Raw genomic sequence first — 10,746 nt, forward strand, 5'->3', positions numbered from 1 at the left:
GGAAACAACTGAAAAACTGCTACAGGATTATGCAGGTGAGCACTCCTTCTTGCACAGTAATGGGTTCCGTAGCAAAGTGACTATTGATTCTGCGGGTCTTGGTACAAAGTTGGTGAGAATCTTTAATCTTCCGATGGAGGTACCTCATAGAATAATTGTGGAACAAATTAGTAAATATGGGACAATTTTTTCGATTCAGGATGAAACGTGGAGCTCAGGTTTCCGGTACAAGGTTCTTAATGGTGTACGAGCAATTCGACTAATGTTAAAGCAACATATACCATCTTACTTAGATATTGGTGGGCATAAAGCCCTGATCAGTTACGAAAATCAGCCTACTACGTGTTCGTCTTGTAATGCAGTGGGACACTTACGGGGTCAATGCCCACGACGTAAACAACCTGTCCAGCTAAGCGAACAGCCTGCTAGTCCTACCTGGGCGACCTTGGCCAGTGGGAAACTGCCGACACAGCGCAGTCCGCTGCAAGCTACGCAGTTGACTCCTGAAGACAACTTACACAGTTCATCACCTAGTGACGTACATGAAGCTACACAGGAAACACAACATGATCACCAGAACACTATGCCGGCCACTTCTGTGACGCACAGGGAGACAGAGTTATTAGGCCAACAGGTGGGGGATCAGATAACTGAGAACGACAATTCTGATAATAGTCATCAAATACCGCAACCGGAAAGGCTAACTACGCTCGAGTCAGATGCCGTACGGCCAGCACAGCTACCCCAAGAAACAATTCATAACCAGTTACCCCCTCCAATAATTCCGGATATGGAAACAGAGGGCGGAGATGTATTGCCACCGCCAACATCCGTCAAAGACAGTAATATGCAAAGTAGGGCAGAGCATAATATATCACCGACCTTCGAACATGAGGGACCCCCGTCGGTGGAAGAAATGGAAATTACGGAAACAAAACTACCTCCAGTTAGCCAACGGGATCCTAGGTTAAAGCGGCCGGTAGATGACACTGGCAAAAAGAAAGTCACTAAAATTATCAAACATGTTCCGAATAAATAACTTAAGCACTCGTCTCCATCTTCAAACACATCATTATGATTGGCGCTGTGTTCTTTTCCTTTAGCATTCTACTTCTTCATACCGTAGCATCACTTAATGTAAATTGCCTGAGAAGTCGCAGCAAACAGGTCCTCTTACAAGAATTTATTAGAGATTATGACATCGATATCCTCTTTCTACAAGAAGTTAACGTCTTTACTTTGCCTTACCTGGGGAATAATTACCAGTATATTGCCAATCCTGGGGAAGACTCGAGAGGTACTGCAATTATATACCGATCTGGATTACACATTAAACTTTGTGAAACACATCCTAGTGGGAGGATCACGTCGATATTAACAGAAGATAACACACTGTACATAAACATCTACCTGCACTCTGGAACACATCGTCGTCACGAGCGAGAGGAATTTCTGACCACACACTTACCATTCTATTTACGACATAACTACAAAGACTTAATTTTCGGTGGGGATTTTAATTGTGTTTTACACGCCAAAGACCAGAGAGGAGAATTCAACCCTTCTCCTGCACTTGAAAGGATATGTCAGGCCTTAGAGCTTCGTGATGGATGGGAAAGTAAACATGGCAATTTCGTACAATTTACATTTTTCCGAGGAACAGCGGCTTCGAGAATTGATAGATTTTACGTTAACAGAGACCTAGAACCGCATGTACATGACATCAGTGTTAAAATATTACCCTTCAGTGATCATCACGCTGTCCTACTGAAGATTCGTACCACTAGGAGAATACCTGTTATCGGGAAGGGATATTGGAAACTAAATAATGCGTTGCTTGATGACGAGCAAGTGAAAGAGAGCTTTCAACAGATGTGGTCAAATATGCTCAGTCGTCTCACCCAACAGGGACCTTTAACTGTACACAAGTGGTTGCATAAGGTTAAACCGGCGATTCAATCCTTCTTTAAGAAACATGGAGCAGAAAAAGCACGTAACAGACGGAAAACTCTGCACTCTTACTACACTATACTAACTGACCTTCTGGAGCGTCAACAGGCAGGCTACAACGTAAACAGTCACATAGCCGCAGTTAAACGAAGAATAACAGCTCTTCAGGAGAACATCCTACAGGGTTCCTTAGTTCGTTCGTGTTCTAATTCACCCTTAGCAGAAGAAAAAGCTCAGCTTTATCATGTAGCCCATGAAAAAAGGAACGGGAAGAGCAAAGTAATTTCTACTCTTCATACAGACGACAACAGACGGCTCTTATCTACTAAAGACTGTCTAAATGAAACTGAGAAATACTTCCGTGAAACGTTCCGGGACTGTGATAATTCCCCGCTAGATCAAACGAACATTCTGTCTTTCGTCGATCAACAACTCAATGATAATGATAGGCAACAGCTCCTCCGTCCAATTGAAGAAAGTGAACTATTCGAGGCCCTACGATCGGCCAGTAAGAGATCAGCTCCCGGCCCTGATGGTCTGACTTACCTTTTCTACAAAAAGTACTGGAACATCCTGAAAACACCCCTTTTAACACTAATGCAACTATTGTTCGCCAATCTACAAGATTGCACAGGCGTTAATGAAGGCATTATAATCCTTATACCCAAAGTCGCCGCACCACGAACTGTATCGGATTTCCGCCCGATAACACTCCTCAACACCGATTACAAAATCTTCATGAAAATACTGGCGAAAAGAATACGTCCCTACCTTAATAACATCATCAAAGAAGGGCAAACATGTGCTATACCCGAAAGGAAAATTACCCACATCCTACAGGCAGTAAGGAATGCAGTGTTACACTTTGAAGCAGAACCAACTGAAATGGGCGCGATTCTAAACCTGGACTTCCGAAAAGCTTTCGACAGAGTGCATCATGGGTACTTGTTAGCAGTGCTGCAACGCTTGGGTCTCCCAACCGCAATATGCAATCTTATTCGAAACCTGTATAGTTCGGCGCATTCTCGAATCCTTCTTAATGGACTCTTTTCCAGACCAATTCCCATTAAGACATCGGTACGACAAGGATGTCCCCTCTCAATGACTCTTTTTGCTTTAAGTATTGAGCCCTTTATTCGGGCAGTCCACTTTGTACTGTGCACGATTCCCAACCCCCAGAGCCTGTTCACGGTTGCAGCCTATGCTGACGACGTCACCATATTACTGCAGACACCAACCGTTGCCCCACAGTTGAAGAGTATAATAACAACTTACGAGAAAGCCTCTAATGCCCAAGTCAGTTATCAAAATTCCGAGATACTACCGCTTGGTAGCTGGTCACAAGAGATGACAATTGCGTCCATACCAATGAAAGATAGAATTAAGATTTTGGGATTAGTGTTTACCCCTAATATGTCCCAAAATATTGACATAAACTGGTCAACCATAGTTTCGAGGGTACGCGCCACATTGTCAATCAGTTTGAGTCGAAACCTGAACATCATCCAAAAGGTGTGGCATATAAACTTGTATGCCTTGTCTAAATTGTGGTATGTGGCACAAATTCTACCCATGCCGGTAAAAATAAGCCAGCGAGTTGAACTCTGTATTAGTTATTATTTGTGGCGCGGATATATGTTTCGTGTAGCAAGGTCACAAGTGAGAAAACCCGTAGCGCAAGGAGGACTGGGTCTCATAGCAGTCGGCGAAAAATGCCAAGCGCTTTTAATGCGAGAGATAATGATTGCGAAGACGGGAGTAGGAGCTGCTCATAATACTTACTTTTGGAATATACATCAGCAAAACCTGAAGTATTTAGTGCCGACTCGATATTTTAGAAGAGCGCTGCAAGCGATAGATACGGTACGAGTGACAGGAAACAACGTTCCTCCTACACGAGTAATATACAATCATCTATTACAGAAGAACGACACACAACCCCAGATCACGGAGAAGTACCCAAATCGGAAATGGAATGAAATCTGGAGAAATTTCAAAGATCCTCTTATACCAACTGACTGGAAAGTAGCCGCATATAAAGCTATAAACGAAATTATTCCCACAGAAGATAAAAAATTCCGTCACAACATCACCCAATCCCCACTTTGTAAAAAATGTCTGGAGGTGGACACACAGAGGCATAACCTTACTACCTGTGGAAATGTCAAAGTTATCTGGAAATGGTTTTGTTCTGTGCTAAGACAGATGACAGGATCGACAAATCCTAATGCAGCTTACAGAGCAGCCTTAGAGCTCGATTTCGGTACGCAGCACTTGAAATTTGCGCAAACCTGGCTTGTCATGGGGTATCTTTATTTTGTCCAGACAAACGAACAGTGCTCCCTTAACACGTTCATTCGTCTTCTAAAAGATGCCAAACGAACATTACTGAAACGTGTGCCATCGAGAGAGAAACATCATGTTCAGGAACTCGAGAGTGTTTCATTATAACAGTCGAATGGTCGTGTAGTGGATAGTGCAGTGTTCTTTTTACGCAATGTGTTTTGTGCCAATGGTTTTTTTTTTCCTCTCAGTTGAAATGACTACTCTCTAGAACAATCAGGACAGAAGGACTTGTGACTAGTGCACATTATACTGTAATAAGAGATTCAGTGCTTTGCTTGATGTGTTACTTTTGTATGTTGATACTGTATCTTGTTATTTGTGAGAAATAAATGATTATTTTAAAAAAAACGTGCATAAGCATCATGTATCCGTTAAAATGGAAAAAAAAAATATGCCTATCCAACGTGGTACAAATCTGCCCACGCAAAACAGATTGATGTGGCACTCAATGAAAGCTGTAGAATAATTACTGGTGTCCTGAAGGCAACTCCTCTCGAGAAAATCAATTACCTTGCCGGTATTGCTCCTTGTGACGTCAGGAGAGAGGTTGCTGCTAACAACGAAAGGCTTAAAACAAATTTAATGCCGTCACATCCACTCTTTGGATACCAACCTGTCCAACGAAGATTGAAGTCCAGGAAAGCATTTTTAACATCTTCAGAACACCAAACAAAAGACCCCTGGCCTTTTGAAATGGATGGAACCACGGGAAGTGTTGCCTCCCGTTCACATCGAGGACTGGTTGACATGGAGGTCCTTATACAGACTTAGATCTGGAGTGGGTAGAACCAGAGCGACTCTACAGAAATGGAAATTCCCCATCGATACGGCCTCTTGTGACTGTGGTGAACTTCAAACAACTGAATACCTGCTATGTTGTCCCTTGTGTCCATCAAACTGCACAATGGAAGAGTTGGTGCTTGCTAATCCAAATGCCCTAGAAGTGGCCAAATTTTGGGCCGAATCTGTATGACATATATTGTTGTAGACCTTTTACTTCTATATATTTGTGTATATAGTTTGTTTCTCTTAAGGCCGGTCTCCACTGATTAACATTTAACACCAACATGTTAAATTTAACATGTTACAATTGACATGTATATTGTGTTTCTGTCTTCCAATTGACTTCGCATGTTAACTCAGAATGTTGAGGTTAACACTTTTAACATGTTAGCGTGTTTTCCGCGCCAAGTGGAAAACAGGTCAAGTCAATTCGTTGTTCGTGAGATGTTGGCACAGCTTCGGCAACTTCCTTGCCGTTTCCATGTCAACAGATAGCCAAACGACGCAAACGACGTGCTTCTAGTGAAGTAGGATTATAGTTTCAACACTCCGCAACACTCATTCTCTTTGTTATAAGCTACAAATACAGTACCAGTACCGGTACGCGTACGCGTGTCGTTCTGTCTACACTATAGTAAAATTTATGGTCAGAAATGTAGTGGAGCAAGATTCCTTTGGACTTAATTAATGATATAATATGAAGGCCTTGTTTGTGGGATGTCTCATCAAAGGAATACAGAGATAAAGCGAAGAAAGCCGACAGTTTCCACGAACTCTATATAATTATTCCCGCGAGTGCATCGAAAAATACCTAGCGTACCTCCGCTCCCAGTACAGTCGAGTATTGCAAAAAATCAGAAAAAGTCTGAAGTCGGGGGGGGGGGGGGGGGCGGGAACGGACGAAGTTTATACTTCATAGTGTTTTGCTTTCGAAGCAATGAGCAGGATGAGGGGAGGAATTGTGTCTAATAAAACTGCATTTGTAAATCATAACAAGAAGCAACAGTGGCAATAACAAAGGCCAAATCTTTTTCATCTGAGTCCATTGTCCTTGTTTGAAAATACTAGACACCACCTAAATTTATTACCGCAAACTGATATGATGAACTACCTACATATACAAAGAAAGTTAAGTTTAACATGTTTATTAAGTGTGGACACAATGTTAAATGAAACAGTATTCAACATTTAACATTTAACATGTTGATGGTGTCACCAGTTAACATTTAACACTTTTAAAATTTAACATGTTGTTGTTAAATGTTAATCAGTGGAGACCGGCCTTTAAATGTAGTATTATTCAATTGTACTTCTGATTCGAATAAAGAAAGAAACACCATATTTGGGAGTGTTAGTGGAATCTTTGTAAAATCGGTTTGCTGATCTTTTGTTATGAGTATGAATATCTTTGCTGTGTCATAGTTATGTATTAACAGAAATCATATTCCTTTTATACCTGAACATAAATACAGCTTTAGAGCACTTGATCTGGCATTGTACTGGTAATATGTTTGTTTCCTGAAAACTTCCGCAGATGGTTTTAGAAAATCACATCCATACATAATTTTTAAAGCTCTCTTTTGGAGTATTTCTAGTTCCTTTAAAGCTTCCTGTGTACAATTTATCCACAATATATTCATGCACATAAGGTGTACGAGGGAGGTATATATTATGTTTTTTCAGTCTTGTTTTTTTATTCCGTAGTCCTATCTTTTTAGTACTCCAATTACACTAATAATTATTTCTTTACATTTGATATATGCTCATTCCAACTTAAGTTATCTAAACCCATGCCTAAGTATTAAAACTGCTTTACTCTTTCATGGGCTCATAGCCAATTTTTACTACATTACAGATATTGATCATTTGTGTTGGTTTATGGAATATCATGTATTTTGTTTTTGAGGTGCTTATTACTAGATTATATATGTTCAGCCAAAATGTTAGTATGTCCAGATCATTTGCATATTATCCATAATATTTTGTTCTCAATTGCTGTCATTAAATATAAATATATCATCTGCAAACAGTAATATTTTGCCAGTAAACTCCCAGCACTGACCCTTGAAGGACACCATGCTTAACAGTGTTAAGTTTCACTGATATTAACATATTGCTTCCTGTCACTTAAGTCATTTTACATTCAAAGGCTATTCCTCTAATTCCGGCATTTGCTAGTTTATTAAGTAGAATGATATGGTTAACTGTGTCGAATGCCTTTGCAAGATCTATGAAAAGTCCAGCTGCTATTTTATTATTATCTAATGCATTCTGTATAAGGGACACTATGTCAAAAGCAACTGGAAGTGTACTATGTTCGGGTAGGAACCCATACTGGAATTGGATGAAGAAATGTGTCTTTATTAGGAAATTCAGGACTTGTATTTTTATTACTACTTCAAGTACTTTTGCAAGTGAAGATACTATACATAGTAGCCTGTAATTTCTAGGGTCAGACTGTGTTGCCTTCTTCAGAACGGGTACCTCTCTCGCAATTTTACATTTATCTGGCATTACTCCTGTTTGCAATGACAAATTAATTATCTCAGTGAACAAGGGGCCAGATGATTTACACACCTCTTGAGGTGTATGTTATTTATTCTGACATCTGTGTAGTTATTCTTGTTGGCTGGTGCATCTATGATTTCTGTAACTTCCTTAACATTTGTTGGCCTAAAATATAGCCTCATTCTGAATGCAAACGACGTAACATAACCGTAAAATTAACGTAAACTTTGTGGTATTCACAATGGAGGAACGTAACATTAACGTAGAATACACAGCAGCCAATCAAAACACTGTCATGTTATTTAGCACGGAAGTCGGGTTTTGGGCTATCTCTCAGTTTTATATTTCAAATACCTTGATGGAATCAAACAACGTGGTAGCGGAATTCATATTACTTCAAACATCTATTGCTTTGCTCCTGGGAGCTGTGTAGACCTATGGTACCTGAAAAGGCGATCTAAACAACGGTGCAGAAAATGGGTTCATCCCTTGAATCAAAGAAGGTTATCTCAGGGCGATTTCGCTAATCTACTGTAAGAAATGACCCTCATCAGTTCGTTTTGGACATGCGGATGAAACCTGAACTGTTTGCCTTTCTTACGATTCGCTTCCCCTTTTCTAATAAAAAGAAATTTAAGGTCTCCCTTGCCGACATCTATGATCCTATCTATCACACCCCAATGAGATGTTTCGTAAACTAGTAGTCCGTCACAATGTTAAGAAATATACAGGGACACTGTTTTATTTATGACAGGGATTGTCTCGTCCGTTCGCCAGCGCTGCGAGCTTGTCTCCCCCATTTACCGTCAGATTTCATTGCTACAATATATTTATTTCCGCCTAATATTTTTCGGTACAGCTTATTTGTAATTCTTTTTCCTTCTATCATACATACACACAAAGATTATTTTGAAAGAGAAGTACAAGTGTTTCGTCGAAAGAAGTCATTATATCGTGAACAACACACACTGTTTACCTCTGCTTTGATTGGCTGGTTCTTAAAGTTAACGTAAAATTAACCGTAAGAGCTTGGAGTTTGCAATCACTTTTTTTACGGACTCGCAGTTAAGGTTACGTCGGCGCATTGTGAATGGTTCCATTAGATAAGCTGGCCGGTAATTTCTAAGTTAACGTTAATTTTAAGTTTACGTTACGTATGCATTGTGAATGGGGCTCAAAGAGTTGCAGACCGTGTGATTAGATAGCAGAGATAAGTTACATGGACCAAGATTTTAAACCCAGTTTTCAACTATATTAACGAAAAATATGTTAAAAGCTTTACGAATATCTTGACCATAAGTGTGTTGAACATGTTCATACACAAGTTCTATAACTTTTGGTTTACTATTCGTTCTACCAAATACCTGGTTTACCGCCTCCCACATTTCTTTAATAGTATCCCCTTTTCTAATGCCAACGGCCGTAGCCGTGTTGAAACACCGGATCCCGTGAAATCTCAAAAGTTAAGCAACATTGGGCGTGGTCTGCAGTTGGATGGGTTGCTACGCGCTGTTGGTGGAGGTAAGGGAATGGAGGAGCGGAAAGGAACTGGTCACTCTCACGGCTTAGGAACACCTCTGCGCATGTTCGGACCTGCCTTCGGACAGAACAACACTTACCTTACCTTTTCTAATTACATGATTATAATATGACCTTTTTAGCAATCTAGCAATATTTTCATTTTAATTACGTCCTTGCAACATCTTGTGTATTCTTCGATTGTTTTAGTTGGAGGGTTTTTAGCTTTAGGTTTTGAGTATAGGATATTTATTTATTTTTGCCACTTCTAGGAATTTTTGTGTTACCCATGTTTTATGTATAGGCCTATCTTTTCGTGGTGGTTATTGCCAAATATTTGAACTACCTACTCTAAGTCCCTCACTAATAAAACAAAGAGCCGGTCGTATGGTTCGTTCACGTCAGTAGATAGATTTATAACACGTATTTTTGTGAAAAATAATTTAGCTTAGTGTAATTTACTTTCTCGAGGTGTGCGATCTTTGCCTCATTGCTGATGAGCATGCTTGGTCCATCCCTACCTTCGCGGACGTAGATCTTGCAATTCCTTGTCCACATGGTAAATATTTTGCCATTCTGCTTCAGTAGCCTGCAGCTTCTCGCAATGTTCCCATTCCTGGGTGAAAGGTGATCATTATTGTATACCTCGCCTGACGGGGAGTTCGGTCCAATATCCGGGGTGTTCAGCACTCTTTTCTGTATTCTCGCTTTCACTACAGGTATTTCGTCTTTCTTCCATCTGTTAGTGAATTTCACCACAATTCTTCCAACGCCCCACCTATGGATGGCAGACTGAACTGAAAACTCATTAAGGAAGCGACAGAATAACATTGAGTTCAACCATGAATAAAGGTTTCTGTTCTGTAATAGATAATTGTATCTTCTCCATAACCTCCTTAACTACGTCACATTCGCTTAGGTTAGGTGACAGTGACAATCTTCACGTTTACATTTCCACACCTTTTCCGGATCACTTCTTACCACCTCGTAAGACTTCTTTGACATTCGTGTGCATTCCTTGTGAAAATTACGTCCAAATCCCCTTCACAATAAAGGAATTCCTCACAATTCCTTACCTTTTGCCGCAAGGAAAACAACATTACTAGCCGATCCGCCATTTTCAGATCGGAAAATTATACCGGTACCAGCGTTTCACACCAGTGGAGCAGTGGGCTTATCAGTTGGATAGCTACACCTATGCAATACGCTGGCGTCGTCCTACATAAGAGGCTTGCAATGGTGTCACAACGGCGAACTAGACCCCAGCGTCTTGGAAAGGTGTAGCATTCCAACATATGAGCCCACTGCTACACTGGGGCAAAATGCTGGTGTTTTCACGGTTGAAAAAGGCTAAAATCTTAGATGTTTTTAACTTTGCAATCGATGAAATTGAATTATGGTTTCCTTTCAGGAAACTTATTTTTGATAACTCCTTTCAAATTTCTTACAATTACATAAAATAATATCTGTGAATTCCGGCCAGATTTCATACAACAAAACTCTAGACTTAATTTTAATAAGTTTGGCCAGTATCTCAAATGTAACCATAGAAGCTCTTCCTTTAATACCTGAAGACGCTTACCATCCTATTTACGCTTACATTCCATTAAACCTCAAGCGTTTGAGAGTTACAATTTTTAT

Source organism: Anabrus simplex, chromosome 12 (genome assembly GCF_040414725.1).
Source record: "Anabrus simplex isolate iqAnaSimp1 chromosome 12, ASM4041472v1, whole genome shotgun sequence".
In the NCBI taxonomy this organism is placed as follows: domain Eukaryota; kingdom Metazoa; phylum Arthropoda; class Insecta; order Orthoptera; family Tettigoniidae; genus Anabrus; species Anabrus simplex.